At 46.6% G+C, this 16,050-nt stretch overlaps 9 non-coding genes across 9 annotated transcripts; all 9 read left to right on the top strand.

Moving 5' to 3' along the window:
• Positions 1-982: 982 nt before the first annotated feature.
• Positions 983-1,064, top strand: trnal-aag (transfer RNA leucine (anticodon AAG)). Its single transcript has one exon. It is a non-coding gene; the product is annotated as a tRNA-Leu (tRNA).
• A 1,625-nt stretch (positions 1,065-2,689) lies between these two features.
• On the top strand, positions 2,690-2,771 carry trnal-aag (transfer RNA leucine (anticodon AAG)). The gene has a single exon. It is a non-coding gene; the product is annotated as a tRNA-Leu (tRNA).
• A 1,625-nt stretch (positions 2,772-4,396) lies between these two features.
• On the top strand, positions 4,397-4,478 carry trnal-aag (transfer RNA leucine (anticodon AAG)). Its single transcript has one exon. It is a non-coding gene; the product is annotated as a tRNA-Leu (tRNA).
• A 1,625-nt stretch (positions 4,479-6,103) lies between these two features.
• Positions 6,104-6,185, top strand: trnal-aag (transfer RNA leucine (anticodon AAG)). Its single transcript has one exon. It is a non-coding gene; the product is annotated as a tRNA-Leu (tRNA).
• Positions 6,186-7,810: 1,625 nt separating this feature from the next.
• On the top strand, positions 7,811-7,892 carry trnal-aag (transfer RNA leucine (anticodon AAG)). The gene has a single exon. It is a non-coding gene; the product is annotated as a tRNA-Leu (tRNA).
• A 1,625-nt stretch (positions 7,893-9,517) lies between these two features.
• Positions 9,518-9,599, top strand: trnal-aag (transfer RNA leucine (anticodon AAG)). The gene has a single exon. It is a non-coding gene; the product is annotated as a tRNA-Leu (tRNA).
• Positions 9,600-11,224: 1,625 nt separating this feature from the next.
• On the top strand, positions 11,225-11,306 carry trnal-aag (transfer RNA leucine (anticodon AAG)). Its single transcript has one exon. It is a non-coding gene; the product is annotated as a tRNA-Leu (tRNA).
• Positions 11,307-12,931: 1,625 nt separating this feature from the next.
• On the top strand, positions 12,932-13,013 carry trnal-aag (transfer RNA leucine (anticodon AAG)). Its single transcript has one exon. It is a non-coding gene; the product is annotated as a tRNA-Leu (tRNA).
• Positions 13,014-14,638: 1,625 nt separating this feature from the next.
• trnal-aag (transfer RNA leucine (anticodon AAG)) lies at positions 14,639-14,720 on the top strand. The gene has a single exon. It is a non-coding gene; the product is annotated as a tRNA-Leu (tRNA).
• Positions 14,721-16,050: the final 1,330 nt, after the last annotated feature.

Raw genomic sequence — 16,050 nt, 5'->3', positions numbered from 1 at the left:
ATTGTTCACGAATTTTACTTGTCGAATCTTGTGATCCAGGTGATGGTAACTGAAGAACTGGATTTTGTTTTGATGCTTTTTGGATTTTTTCTTTCAGCAGTTGAGTTGCGTGACCGACGGGCAGCGCTACAGAGCTGCGAGTGGCGGTTGAGAGGTGCACATTTGGCAAGTTGGGGCGGCCCAGGAAGATCGGAAGTATTCCGCCTTGATCTTAATAGTTCTGTTTAAACAGGGGATTGAATCGAGTAGACGATAAATGTAAAGAGCGCCTGTGGCGAAAAAGGAGCGATTGCAGGCCAAGAGCGAAAGGTGTTTCAAATTTTCGTGGCGCAGGAAGCTGTGTGCGGATAAGCCAGATTTTAAAGCGAGTGTGTCGGAAAGTAAAGAGCGATGTTGTGTGTGAGTAGAGCTCAAGAAAGTTGTGCTTGAAGCTGCGCCCTTGAGTAAAGTTTCAAGTTGTCAGGAAAACGGCTATAGTGAAAGCTCAAAAATAAATCCAGAAACTGCTGGCAACACTCAGCAGGTCAGGTATTATCTGTGGACAGATACTCGCTTTACCGGGGCGTAATTGTGCACTTTCTTGATCCTTCACGTTATTCACATCTTACACTCGCAACACCTCCGTGCACCAATTTTTCCTTGCTGATTTGAGCAGAGATCAGCGAGCAATGCAAAATTCATCCACCGTGGCTTCGGATTGGAGCGAGGCCCAATACATCTGGTTGAATTTCAGGAAGGAAGCGACGCATCAAACGGTAAATGCAATAATGGCGCGAATGAGATACAAAACCATGCGTGCAGAGCACAATGGATTAGGAATCCATCACCTCAAACACTCGGCCACCTCGTCGCATGAATATTGCTCAGAAAGTCCATTTATTTGATTCGTTCAATGGAAAATCCTCGACTCAAAGGTCAAAATGCAAGAAAACCACATTTCAATCACCAGATATCAGATTCTGAAGGCAGAGCTTTGACACGTGGTAGCGTGGCCGAGCGGTCTAAGGCGCTGGGTTAAGGCTCCAGTCTCTTCGGGGGCGTGGGTTCGAATCCCACCGCTGCCAACGTGTAAAGTGCTTGCTATTTTTTCCTCATCACCAAACATCCTTCTTTTCCAAGCAGCACCGGGCGCGACATTGCTGTTGTTCGGGCATGACTGCCCCACCTGATGCGCTTCGCCTTGATCGTATCCTCGTCCATGCTCTGCGTTGAGGTCGCAGTTTGTTCGGTTTGAATACGAGCTACAGTATAGTTTCGATTACCTCTTTTGTTCTCTACCACATACACTAATAGAATGCAGCAAGAAATCAATCTTTTGCACAAAAAAGAAATATTTTTTGTTGCTGGCAAAAACCGAACCATTCCTTCAAATCCAGCACTCTCACATGCCTGTACTTGATGCTCCACAGTTCAAACTGGCCTGTTTTCCCAACTTTTTCTTCCTTCCACAGCCAATATGCCGCCTTTCCTTTCTTCCTTCCACTTCATGGAAACTATCCTGCGGCATTGCCGACTCCAGCATTCACTTTCATGATCTCACGCGTTTAAATTTGTTCTGCTGTGACCACTGTTTCTATTGGGCAGATGTCCGATTCGCACCAATGTTCATTTGCGCCTTGAAACCAGTCGACACATTTCGATCTGCGTGACCGCTCGACAGACAAACACGATGAAAGCAGGGCTGGCCTCTGGAAAGACAGCCGCCCGATTGTTCACGAATTTTACTTGTCGAATCTTGTGATCCAGGTGATGGTAACTGAAGAACTGGATTTTGTTTTGATGCTTTTTGGATTTTTTCTTTCAGCAGTTGAGTTGCGTGACCGACGGGCAGCGCTACAGAGCTGCGAGTGGCGGTTGAGAGGTGCACATTTGGCAAGTTGGGGCGGCCCAGGAAGATCGGAAGTATTCCGCCTTGATCTTAATAGTTCTGTTTAAACATGGGATTGAATCGAGTAGAGGATAAATGTAAAGAGCGCCTGTGGCGAAAAAGGAGCGATTGAAGGCCAAGAGCGAAAGGTGTTTCAAATTTTCGTGGCGCAGGAAGCTGTGTGCGGATAAGCCAGATTTTAAAGCGAGTGTGTCGGAAAGTAAAGAGCGATGTTGTGTGTGAGTAGAGCTCAAGAAAGTTGTGCTTGAAGCTGCGCCCTTGAGTAAAGTTTCAAGTTGTCAGGAAAACGGCTATAGTGAAAGCTCAAAAATAAATCCAGAAACTGCTGGCAACACTCAGCAGGTCAGGTATTATCTGTGGACAGATACTCGCTTTACCGGGGCGTAATTGTGCACTTTCTTGATCCTTCACGTTATTCACATCTTACACTCGCAACACCTCCGTGCACCAATTTTTCCTTGCTGATTTGAGCAGAGATCAGCGAGCAATGCAAAATTCATCCACCGTGGCTTCGGATTGGAGCGAGGCCCAAGACATCTGGTTGAATTTCAGGAAGGAAGCGACGCATCAAACGGTAAATGCAATAATGGCGCGAATGAGATACAAAACCATGCATGCAGAGCACAATGGATTAGGAATCCATCACCTCAAACACTCGGCCACCTCGTCGCATGAATATTGCTCAGAAAGTCCATTTATTTGATTCGTTCAATGGAAAATCCTCGACTCAAAGGTCAAAATGCAAGAAAACCACATTTCAATCACCAGATATCAGATTCTGAAGGCAGAGCTTTGACACGTGGTAGCGTGGCCGAGCGGTCTAAGGCGCTGGATTAAGGCTCCAGTCTCTTCGGGGGCGAGGGTTCGAATCCCACCGCTGCCAACGTGTAAAGTGCTTGCTATTTTTTCCTCATCACCAAACATCCTTCTTTTCCAAGCAGCACCGGGCGCGACATTGCTGTTGTTCGGGCATGACTGCCCCACCTGATGCGCTTCGCCTTGATCGTATCCTCGTCCATGCTCTGCGTTGAGGTCGCAGTTTGTTCGGTTTGAATACGAGCTACAGTATAGTTTCGATTACCTCTTTTGTTCTCTACCACATACACTAACAGAATGCTGCAAGAAATCAATCTTTTGCACAAAAAATAAATATTTTTTGTTGCTGGCAAAAACCGAACCATTCCTTCAAATCCAACACTCTCACATGCCTGTACTTGATGCTCCACAGTTCAAACTGGCCTGTTTTCCCAACTTTTTCTTCCTTCCACAGCCAATATGCCGCCTTTCCTTTCTTCCTTCCACTTCATGGAAACTATCCTGCGGCATTGCCGACTCCAGCATTCACTTTCATGATCTCACGCGTTTAAATTTGTTCTGCTGTGACCACTGTTTCTATTGGGCAGATGTCCGATTCGCACCAATGTTCATTTGCGCCTTGAAACCAGTCGACACATTTCGATCTGCGTGACCGCTCGACAGACAAACACGATGAAAGCAGGGCTGGCCTCTGGAAAGACAGCCGCCCGATTGTTCACGAATTTTACTTGTCGAATCTTGTGATCCAGGTGATGGTAACTGAAGAACTGGATTTTGTTTTGATGCTTTTTGGATTTTTTCTTTCAGCAGTTGAGTTGCGTGACCGACGGGCAGCGCTACAGAGCTGCGAGTGGCGGTTGAGAGGTGCACATTTGGCAAGTTGGGGCGGCCCAGGAAGATCGGAAGTATTCCGCCTTGATCTTAATAGTTCTGTTTAAACAGGGGATTGAATCGAGTAGACGATAAATGTAAAGAGCGCCTGTGGCGAAAAAGGAGCGATTGCAGGCCAAGAGCGAAAGGTGTTTCAAATTTTCGTGGCGCAGGAAGCTGTGTGCGGATAAGCCAGATTTTAAAGCGAGTGTGTCGGAAAGTAAAGAGCGATGTTGTGTGTGAGTAGAGCTCAAGAAAGTTGTGCTTGAAGCTGCGCCCTTGAGTAAAGTTTCAAGTTGTCAGGAAAACGGCTATAGTGAAAGCTCAAAAATAAATCCAGAAACTGCTGGCAACACTCAGCAGGTCAGGTATTATCTGTGGACAGATACTCGCTTTACCGGGGCGTAATTGTGCACTTTCTTGATCCTTCACGTTATTCACATCTTACACTCGCAACACCTCCGTGCACCAATTTTTCCTTGCTGATTTGAGCAGAGATCAGCGAGCAATGCAAAATTCATCCACCGTGGCTTCGGATTGGAGCGAGGCCCAAGACATCTGGTTGAATTTCAGGAAGGAAGCGACGCATCAAACGGTAAATGCAATAATGGCGCGAATGAGATACAAAACCATGCGTGCAGAGCACAATGGATTAGAAATCCATCACCTCAAACACTCGGCCACCTCGTCGCATGAATATTGCTCAGAAAGTCCATTTATTTGATTCGTTCAATGGAAAATCCTCGACTCAAAGGTCAAAATGCAAGAAAACCACATTTCAATCACCAGATATCAGATTCTGAAGGCAGAGCTTTGACACGTGGTAGCGTGGCCGAGCGGTCTAAGGCGCTGGATTAAGGCTCCAGTCTCTTCGGGGGCGTGGGTTCGAATCCCACCGCTGCCAACGTGTAAAGTGCTTGCTATTTTTTCCTCATCACCAAACATCCTTCTTTTCCAAGCAGCACCGGGCGCGACATTGCTGTTGTTCGGGCATGACTGCCCCACCTGATGCGCTTCGCCTTGATCGTATCCTCGTCCATGCTCTGCGTTGAGGTCGCAGTTTGTTCGGTTTGAATACGAGCTACAGTATAGTTTCGATTACCTCTTTTGTTCTCTATCACATACACTAATAGAATGCAGCAAGAAATCAATCTTTTGCACAAAAAAGAAATATTTTTTGTTGCTGGCAAAAACCGAACCATTCCTTCAAATCCAGCACTCTCACATGCCTGTACTTGATGCTCCACAGTTCAAACTGGCCTGTTTTCCCAACTTTTTCTTCCTTCCACAGCCAATATGCCGCCTTTCCTTTCTTCCTTCCACTTCATGGAAACTATCCTGCGGCATTGCCGACTCCAGCATTCACTTTCATGATCTCACGCGTTTAAATTTGTTCTGCTGTGACCACTGTTTCTATTGGGCAGATGTCCGATTCGCACCAATGTTCATTTGCGCCTTGAAACCAGTCGACACATTTCGATCTGCGTGACCGCTCGACAGACAAACACGATGAAAGCAGGGCTGGCCTCTGGAAAGACAGCCGCCCGATTGTTCACGAATTTTACTTGTCGAATCTTGTGATCCAGGTGATGGTAACTGAAGAACTGGATTTTGTTTTGATGCTTTTTGGATTTTTTCTTTCAGCAGTTGAGTTGCGTGACCGACGGGCAGCGCTACAGAGCTGCGAGTGGCGGTTGAGAGGTGCACATTTGGCAAGTTGGGGCGGCCCAGGAAGATCGGAAGTATTCCGCCTTGATCTTAATAGTTCTGTTTAAACAGGGGATTGAATCGAGTAGACGATAAATGTAAAGAGCGCCTGTGGCGAAAAAGGAGCGATTGCAGGCCAAGAGCGAAAGGTGTTTCAAATTTTCGTGGCGCAGGAAGCTGTGTGCGGATAAGCCAGATTTTAAAGCGAGTGTGTCGGAAAGTAAAGAGCGATGTTGTGTGTGAGTAGAGCTCAAGAAAGTTGTGCTTGAAGCTGCGCCCTTGAGTAAAGTTTCAAGTTGTCAGGAAAACGGCTATAGTGAAAGCTCAAAAATAAATCCAGAAACTGCTGGCAACACTCAGCAGGTCAGGTATTATCTGTGGACAGATACTCGCTTTACCGGGGCGTAATTGTGCACTTTCTTGATCCTTCACGTTATTCACATCTTACACTCGCAACACCTCCGTGCACCAATTTTTCCTTGCTGATTTGAGCAGAGATCAGCGAGCAATGCAAAATTCATCCACCGTGGCTTCGGATTGGAGCGAGGCCCAAGACATCTGGTTGAATTTCAGGAAGGAAGCGACGCATCAAACGGTAAATGCAATAATGGCGCGAATGAGATACAAAACCATGCGTGCAGAGCACAATGGATTAGGAATCCATCACCTCAAACACTCGGCCACCTCGTCGCATGAATATTGCTCAGAAAGTCCATTTATTTGATTCGTTCAATGGAAAATCCTCGACTCAAAGGTCAAAATGCAAGAAAACCACATTTCAATCACCAGATATCAGATTCTGAAGGCAGAGCTTTGACACGTGGTAGCGTGGCCGAGCGGTCTAAGGCGCTGGATTAAGGCTCCAGTCTCTTCGGGGGCGAGGGTTCGAATTCCACCGCTGCCAACGTGTAAAGTGCTTGCTATTTTTTCCTCATCACCAAACATCCTTCTTTTCCAAGCAGCACCGGGCGCGACATTGCTGTTGTTCGGGCATGACTGCCCCACCTGATGCGCTTCGCCTTGATCGTATCCTCGTCCATGCTCTGCGTTGAGGTCGCAGTTTGTTCGGTTTGAATACGAGCTACAGTATAGTTTCGATTACCTCTTTTGTTCTCTATCACATACACTAATAGAATGCAGCAAGAAATCAATCTTTTGCACAAAAAAGAAATATTTTTTGTTGCTGGCAAAAACCGAACCATTCCTTCAAATCCAGCACTCTCACATGCCTGTACTTGATGCTCCACAGTTCAAACTGGCCTGTTTTCCCAACTTTTTCTTCCTTCCACAGCCAATATGCCGCCTTTCCTTTCTTCCTTCCACTTCATGGAAACTATCCTGCGGCATTGCCGACTCCAGCATTCACTTTCATGATCTCACGCGTTTAAATTTGTTCTGCTGTGACCACTGTTTCTATTGGGCAGATGTCCGATTCGCACCAATGTTCATTTGCGCCTTGAAACCAGTCGACACATTTCGATCTGCGTGACCGCTCGACAGACAAACACGATGAAAGCAGGGCTGGCCTCTGGAAAGACAGCCGCCCGATTGTTCACGAATTTTACTTGTCGAATCTTGTGATCCAGGTGATGGTAACTGAAGAACTGGATTTTGTTTTGATGCTTTTTGGATTTTTTCTTTCAGCAGTTGAGTTGCGTGACCGACGGGCAGCGCTACAGAGCTGCGAGTGGCGGTTGAGAGGTGCACATTTGGCAAGTTGGGGCGGCCCAGGAAGATCGGAAGTATTCCGCCTTGATCTTAATAGTTCTGTTTAAACAGGGGATTGAATCGAGTAGACGATAAATGTAAAGAGCGCCTGTGGCGAAAAAGGAGCGATTGCAGGCCAAGAGCGAAAGGTGTTTCAAATTTTCGTGGCGCAGGAAGCTGTGTGCGGATAAGCCAGATTTTAAAGCGAGTGTGTCGGAAAGTAAAGAGCGATGTTGTGTGTGAGTAGAGCTCAAGAAAGTTGTGCTTGAAGCTGCGCCCTTGAGTAAAGTTTCAAGTTGTCAGGAAAACGGCTATAGTGAAAGCTCAAAAATAAATCCAGAAACTGCTGGCAACACTCAGCAGGTCAGGTATTATCTGTGGACAGATACTCGCTTTACCGGGGCGTAATTGTGCACTTTCTTGATCCTTCACGTTATTCACATCTTACACTCGCAACACCTCCGTGCACCAATTTTTCCTTGCTGATTTGAGCAGAGATCAGCGAGCAATGCAAAATTCATCCACCGTGGCTTCGGATTGGAGCGAGGCCCAATACATCTGGTTGAATTTCAGGAAGGAAGCGACGCATCAAACGGTAAATGCAATAATGGCGCGAATGAGATACAAAACCATGCGTGCAGAGCACAATGGATTAGGAATCCATCACCTCAAACACTCGGCCACCTCGTCGCATGAATATTGCTCAGAAAGTCCATTTATTTGATTCGTTCAATGGAAAATCCTCGACTCAAAGGTCAAAATGCAAGAAAACCACATTTCAATCACCAGATATCAGATTCTGAAGGCAGAGCTTTGACACGTGGTAGCGTGGCCGAGCGGTCTAAGGCGCTGGGTTAAGGCTCCAGTCTCTTCGGGGGCGTGGGTTCGAATCCCACCGCTGCCAACGTGTAAAGTGCTTGCTATTTTTTCCTCATCACCAAACATCCTTCTTTTCCAAGCAGCACCGGGCGCGACATTGCTGTTGTTCGGGCATGACTGCCCCACCTGATGCGCTTCGCCTTGATCGTATCCTCGTCCATGCTCTGCGTTGAGGTCGCAGTTTGTTCGGTTTGAATACGAGCTACAGTATAGTTTCGATTACCTCTTTTGTTCTCTACCACATACACTAATAGAATGCAGCAAGAAATCAATCTTTTGCACAAAAAAGAAATATTTTTTGTTGCTGGCAAAAACCGAACCATTCCTTCAAATCCAGCACTCTCACATGCCTGTACTTGATGCTCCACAGTTCAAACTGGCCTGTTTTCCCAACTTTTTCTTCCTTCCACAGCCAATATGCCGCCTTTCCTTTCTTCCTTCCACTTCATGGAAACTATCCTGCGGCATTGCCGACTCCAGCATTCACTTTCATGATCTCACGCGTTTAAATTTGTTCTGCTGTGACCACTGTTTCTATTGGGCAGATGTCCGATTCGCACCAATGTTCATTTGCGCCTTGAAACCAGTCGACACATTTCGATCTGCGTGACCGCTCGACAGACAAACACGATGAAAGCAGGGCTGGCCTCTGGAAAGACAGCCGCCCGATTGTTCACGAATTTTACTTGTCGAATCTTGTGATCCAGGTGATGGTAACTGAAGAACTGGATTTTGTTTTGATGCTTTTTGGATTTTTTCTTTCAGCAGTTGAGTTGCGTGACCGACGGGCAGCGCTACAGAGCTGCGAGTGGCGGTTGAGAGGTGCACATTTGGCAAGTTGGGGCGGCCCAGGAAGATCGGAAGTATTCCGCCTTGATCTTAATAGTTCTGTTTAAACATGGGATTGAATCGAGTAGAGGATAAATGTAAAGAGCGCCTGTGGCGAAAAAGGAGCGATTGAAGGCCAAGAGCGAAAGGTGTTTCAAATTTTCGTGGCGCAGGAAGCTGTGTGCGGATAAGCCAGATTTTAAAGCGAGTGTGTCGGAAAGTAAAGAGCGATGTTGTGTGTGAGTAGAGCTCAAGAAAGTTGTGCTTGAAGCTGCGCCCTTGAGTAAAGTTTCAAGTTGTCAGGAAAACGGCTATAGTGAAAGCTCAAAAATAAATCCAGAAACTGCTGGCAACACTCAGCAGGTCAGGTATTATCTGTGGACAGATACTCGCTTTACCGGGGCGTAATTGTGCACTTTCTTGATCCTTCACGTTATTCACATCTTACACTCGCAACACCTCCGTGCACCAATTTTTCCTTGCTGATTTGAGCAGAGATCAGCGAGCAATGCAAAATTCATCCACCGTGGCTTCGGATTGGAGCGAGGCCCAAGACATCTGGTTGAATTTCAGGAAGGAAGCGACGCATCAAACGGTAAATGCAATAATGGCGCGAATGAGATACAAAACCATGCATGCAGAGCACAATGGATTAGGAATCCATCACCTCAAACACTCGGCCACCTCGTCGCATGAATATTGCTCAGAAAGTCCATTTATTTGATTCGTTCAATGGAAAATCCTCGACTCAAAGGTCAAAATGCAAGAAAACCACATTTCAATCACCAGATATCAGATTCTGAAGGCAGAGCTTTGACACGTGGTAGCGTGGCCGAGCGGTCTAAGGCGCTGGATTAAGGCTCCAGTCTCTTCGGGGGCGAGGGTTCGAATTCCACCGCTGCCAACGTGTAAAGTGCTTGCTATTTTTTCCTCATCACCAAACATCCTTCTTTTCCAAGCAGCACCGGGCGCGACATTGCTGTTGTTCGGGCATGACTGCCCCACCTGATGCGCTTCGCCTTGATCGTATCCTCGTCCATGCTCTGCGTTGAGGTCGCAGTTTGTTCGGTTTGAATACGAGCTACAGTATAGTTTCGATTACCTCTTTTGTTCTCTACCACATACACTAACAGAATGCTGCAAGAAATCAATCTTTTGCACAAAAAATAAATATTTTTTGTTGCTGGCAAAAACCGAACCATTCCTTCAAATCCAACACTCTCACATGCCTGTACTTGATGCTCCACAGTTCAAACTGGCCTGTTTTCCCAACTTTTTCTTCCTTCCACAGCCAATATGCCGCCTTTCCTTTCTTCCTTCCACTTCATGGAAACTATCCTGCGGCATTGCCGACTCCAGCATTCACTTTCATGATCTCACGCGTTTAAATTTGTTCTGCTGTGACCACTGTTTCTATTGGGCAGATGTCCGATTCGCACCAATGTTCATTTGCGCCTTGAAACCAGTCGACACATTTCGATCTGCGTGACCGCTCGACAGACAAACACGATGAAAGCAGGGCTGGCCTCTGGAAAGACAGCCGCCCGATTGTTCACGAATTTTACTTGTCGAATCTTGTGATCCAGGTGATGGTAACTGAAGAACTGGATTTTGTTTTGATGCTTTTTGGATTTTTTCTTTCAGCAGTTGAGTTGCGTGACCGACGGGCAGCGCTACAGAGCTGCGAGTGGCGGTTGAGAGGTGCACATTTGGCAAGTTGGGGCGGCCCAGGAAGATCGGAAGTATTCCGCCTTGATCTTAATAGTTCTGTTTAAACAGGGGATTGAATCGAGTAGACGATAAATGTAAAGAGCGCCTGTGGCGAAAAAGGAGCGATTGCAGGCCAAGAGCGAAAGGTGTTTCAAATTTTCGTGGCGCAGGAAGCTGTGTGCGGATAAGCCAGATTTTAAAGCGAGTGTGTCGGAAAGTAAAGAGCGATGTTGTGTGTGAGTAGAGCTCAAGAAAGTTGTGCTTGAAGCTGCGCCCTTGAGTAAAGTTTCAAGTTGTCAGGAAAACGGCTATAGTGAAAGCTCAAAAATAAATCCAGAAACTGCTGGCAACACTCAGCAGGTCAGGTATTATCTGTGGACAGATACTCGCTTTACCGGGGCGTAATTGTGCACTTTCTTGATCCTTCACGTTATTCACATCTTACACTCGCAACACCTCCGTGCACCAATTTTTCCTTGCTGATTTGAGCAGAGATCAGCGAGCAATGCAAAATTCATCCACCGTGGCTTCGGATTGGAGCGAGGCCCAAGACATCTGGTTGAATTTCAGGAAGGAAGCGACGCATCAAACGGTAAATGCAATAATGGCGCGAATGAGATACAAAACCATGCGTGCAGAGCACAATGGATTAGGAATCCATCACCTCAAACACTCGGCCACCTCGTCGCATGAATATTGCTCAGAAAGTCCATTTATTTGATTCGTTCAATGGAAAATCCTCGACTCAAAGGTCAAAATGCAAGAAAACCACATTTCAATCACCAGATATCAGATTCTGAAGGCAGAGCTTTGACACGTGGTAGCGTGGCCGAGCGGTCTAAGGCGCTGGATTAAGGCTCCAGTCTCTTCGGGGGCGTGGGTTCGAATCCCACCGCTGCCAACGTGTAAAGTGCTTGCTATTTTTTCCTCATCACCAAACATCCTTCTTTTCCAAGCAGCACCGGGCGCGACATTGCTGTTGTTCGGGCATGACTGCCCCACCTGATGCGCTTCGCCTTGATCGTATCCTCGTCCATGCTCTGCGTTGAGGTCGCAGTTTGTTCGGTTTGAATACGAGCTACAGTATAGTTTCGATTACCTCTTTTGTTCTCTATCACATACACTAATAGAATGCAGCAAGAAATCAATCTTTTGCACAAAAAAGAAATATTTTTTGTTGCTGGCAAAAACCGAACCATTCCTTCAAATCCAGCACTCTCACATGCCTGTACTTGATGCTCCACAGTTCAAACTGGCCTGTTTTCCCAACTTTTTCTTCCTTCCACAGCCAATATGCCGCCTTTCCTTTCTTCCTTCCACTTCATGGAAACTATCCTGCGGCATTGCCGACTCCAGCATTCACTTTCATGATCTCACGCGTTTAAATTTGTTCTGCTGTGACCACTGTTTCTATTGGGCAGATGTCCGATTCGCACCAATGTTCATTTGCGCCTTGAAACCAGTCGACACATTTCGATCTGCGTGACCGCTCGACAGACAAACACGATGAAAGCAGGGCTGGCCTCTGGAAAGACAGCCGCCCGATTGTTCACGAATTTTACTTGTCGAATCTTGTGATCCAGGTGATGGTAACTGAAGAACTGGATTTTGTTTTGATGCTTTTTGGATTTTTTCTTTCAGCAGTTGAGTTGCGTGACCGACGGGCAGCGCTACAGAGCTGCGAGTGGCGGTTGAGAGGTGCACATTTGGCAAGTTGGGGCGGCCCAGGAAGATCGGAAGTATTCCGCCTTGATCTTAATAGTTCTGTTTAAACAGGGGATTGAATCGAGTAGACGATAAATGTAAAGAGCGCCTGTGGCGAAAAAGGAGCGATTGCAGGCCAAGAGCGAAAGGTGTTTCAAATTTTCGTGGCGCAGGAAGCTGTGTGCGGATAAGCCAGATTTTAAAGCGAGTGTGTCGGAAAGTAAAGAGCGATGTTGTGTGTGAGTAGAGCTCAAGAAAGTTGTGCTTGAAGCTGCGCCCTTGAGTAAAGTTTCAAGTTGTCAGGAAAACGGCTATAGTGAAAGCTCAAAAATAAATCCAGAAACTGCTGGCAACACTCAGCAGGTCAGGTATTATCTGTGGACAGATACTCGCTTTACCGGGGCGTAATTGTGCACTTTCTTGATCCTTCACGTTATTCACATCTTACACTCGCAACACCTCCGTGCACCAATTTTTCCTTGCTGATTTGAGCAGAGATCAGCGAGCAATGCAAAATTCATCCACCGTGGCTTCGGATTGGAGCGAGGCCCAAGACATCTGGTTGAATTTCAGGAAGGAAGCGACGCATCAAACGGTAAATGCAATAATGGCGCGAATGAGATACAAAACCATGCGTGCAGAGCACAATGGATTAGGAATCCATCACCTCAAACACTCGGCCACCTCGTCGCATGAATATTGCTCAGAAAGTCCATTTATTTGATTCGTTCAATGGAAAATCCTCGACTCAAAGGTCAAAATGCAAGAAAACCACATTTCAATCACCAGATATCAGATTCTGAAGGCAGAGCTTTGACACGTGGTAGCGTGGCCGAGCGGTCTAAGGCGCTGGATTAAGGCTCCAGTCTCTTCGGGGGCGTGGGTTCGAATCCCACCGCTGCCAACGTGTAAAGTGCTTGCTATTTTTTCCTCATCACCAAACATCCTTCTTTTCCAAGCAGCACCGGGCGCGACATTGCTGTTGTTCGGGCATGACTGCCCCACCTGATGCGCTTCGCCTTGATCGTATCCTCGTCCATGCTCTGCGTTGAGGTCGCAGTTTGTTCGGTTTGAATACGAGCTACAGTATAGTTTCGATTACCTCTTTTGTTCTCTATCACATACACTAATAGAATGCAGCAAGAAATCAATCTTTTGCACAAAAAAGAAATATTTTTTGTTGCTGGCAAAAACCGAACCATTCCTTCAAATCCAGCACTCTCACATGCCTGTACTTGATGCTCCACAGTTCAAACTGGCCTGTTTTCCCAACTTTTTCTTCCTTCCACAGCCAATATGCCGCCTTTCCTTTCTTCCTTCCACTTCATGGAAACTATCCTGCGGCATTGCCGACTCCAGCATTCACTTTCATGATCTCACGCGTTTAAATTTGTTCTGCTGTGACCACTGTTTCTATTGGGCAGATGTCCGATTCGCACCAATGTTCATTTGCGCCTTGAAACCAGTCGACACATTTCGATCTGCGTGACCGCTCGACAGACAAACACGATGAAAGCAGGGCTGGCCTCTGGAAAGACAGCCGCCCGATTGTTCACGAATTTTACTTGTCGAATCTTGTGATCCAGGTGATGGTAACTGAAGAACTGGATTTTGTTTTGATGCTTTTTGGATTTTTTCTTTCAGCAGTTGAGTTGCGTGACCGACGGGCAGCGCTACAGAGCTGCGAGTGGCGGTTGAGAGGTGCACATTTGGCAAGTTGGGGCGGCCCAGGAAGATCGGAAGTATTCCGCCTTGATCTTAATAGTTCTGTTTAAACATGGGATTGAATCGAGTAGAGGATAAATGTAAAGAGCGCCTGTGGCGAAAAAGGAGCGATTGCAGGCCAAGAGCGAAAGGTGTTTCAAATTTTCGTGGCGCAGGAAGCTGTGTGCGGATAAGCCAGATTTTAAAGCGAGTGTGTCGGAAAGTAAAGAGCGATGTTGTGTGTGAGTAGAGCTCAAGAAAGTTGTGCTTGAAGCTGCGCCCTTGAGTAAAGTTTCAAGTTGTCAGGAAAACGGCTATAGTGAAAGCTCAAAAATAAATCCAGAAACTGCTGGCAACACTCAGCAGGTCAGGTATTATCTGTGGACAGATACTCGCTTTACCGGGGCGTAATTGTGCACTTTCTTGATCCTTCACGTTATTCACATCTTACACTCGCAACACCTCCGTGCACCAATTTTTCCTTGCTGATTTGAGCAGAGATCAGCGAGCAATGCAAAATTCATCCACCGTGGCTTCGGATTGGAGCGAGGCCCAAGACATCTGGTTGAATTTCAGGAAGGAAGCGACGCATCAAACGGTAAATGCAATAATGGCGCGAATGAGATACAAAACCATGCGTGCAGAGCACAATGGATTAGGAATCCATCACCTCAAACACTCGGCCACCTCGTCGCATGAATATTGCTCAGAAAGTCCATTTATTTGATTCGTTCAATGGAAAATCCTCGACTCAAAGGTCAAAATGCAAGAAAACCACATTTCAATCACCAGATATCAGATTCTGAAGGCAGAGCTTTGACACGTGGTAGCGTGGCCGAGCGGTCTAAGGCGCTGGATTAAGGCTCCAGTCTCTTCGGGGGCGAGGGTTCGAATTCCACCGCTGCCAACGTGTAAAGTGCTTGCTATTTTTTCCTCATCACCAAACATCCTTCTTTTCCAAGCAGCACCGGGCGCGACATTGCTGTTGTTCGGGCATGACTGCCCCACCTGATGCGCTTCGCCTTGATCGTATCCTCGTCCATGCTCTGCGTTGAGGTCGCAGTTTGTTCGGTTTGAATACGAGCTACAGTATAGTTTCGATTACCTCTTTTGTTCTCTATCACATACACTAATAGAATGCAGCAAGAAATCAATCTTTTGCACAAAAAAGAAATATTTTTTGTTGCTGGCAAAAACCGAACCATTCCTTCAAATCCAGCACTCTCACATGCCTGTACTTGATGCTCCACAGTTCAAACTGGCCTGTTTTCCCAACTTTTTCTTCCTTCCACAGCCAATATGCCGCCTTTCCTTTCTTCCTTCCACTTCATGGAAACTATCCTGCGGCATTGCCGACTCCAGCATTCACTTTCATGATCTCACGCGTTTAAATTTGTTCTGCTGTGACCACTGTTTCTATTGGGCAGATGTCCGATTCGCACCAATGTTCATTTGCGCCTTGAAACCAGTCGACACATTTCGATCTGCGTGACCGCTCGACAGACAAACACGATGAAAGCAGGGCTGGCCTCTGGAAAGACAGCCGCCCGATTGTTCACGAATTTTACTTGTCGAATCTTGTGATCCAGGTGATGGTAACTGAAGAACTGGATTTTGTTTTGATGCTTTTTGGATTTTTTCTTTCAGCAGTTGAGTTGCGTGACCGACGGGCAGCGCTACAGAGCTGCGAGTGGCGGTTGAGAGGTGCACATTTGGCAAGTTGGGGCGGCCCAGGAAGATCGGAAGTATTCCGCCTTGATCTTAATAGTTCTGTTTAAACATGGGATTGAATCGAGTAGAGGATAAATGTAAAGAGCGCCTGTGGCGAAAAAGGAGCGATTGCAGGCCAAGAGCGAAAGGTGTTTCAAATTTTCGTGGCGCAGGAAGCTGTGTGCGGATAAGCCAGATTTTAAAGCGAGTGTGTCGGAAAGTAAAGAGCGATGTTGTGTGTGAGTAGAGCTCAAGAAAGTTGTGCTTGAAGCTGCGCCCTTGAGTAAAGTTTCAAGTTGTCAGGAAAACGGCTATAGTGAAAGCTCAAAAATAAATCCAGAAACTGCTGGCAACACTCAGCAGGTCAGGTATTATCTGTGGACAGATACTCGCTTTACCGGGGCGTAATTGTGCACTTTCTTGATCCTTCACGTTATTCACATCTTACACTCGCAACACCTCCGTGCACCAATTTTTCCTTGCTGATTTGAGCAGAGATCAGCGAGCAATGCAAAATTCATCCACCG

The sequence above is a fragment of the Heptranchias perlo genome, chromosome 35 (genome assembly GCF_035084215.1).
Source record: "Heptranchias perlo isolate sHepPer1 chromosome 35, sHepPer1.hap1, whole genome shotgun sequence".
NCBI classification, from domain to species: domain Eukaryota; kingdom Metazoa; phylum Chordata; class Chondrichthyes; order Hexanchiformes; family Hexanchidae; genus Heptranchias; species Heptranchias perlo.
Note: the sequence above shows the minus strand (reverse complement) of the source record. Positions and strands in the feature narration are given on the sequence as shown.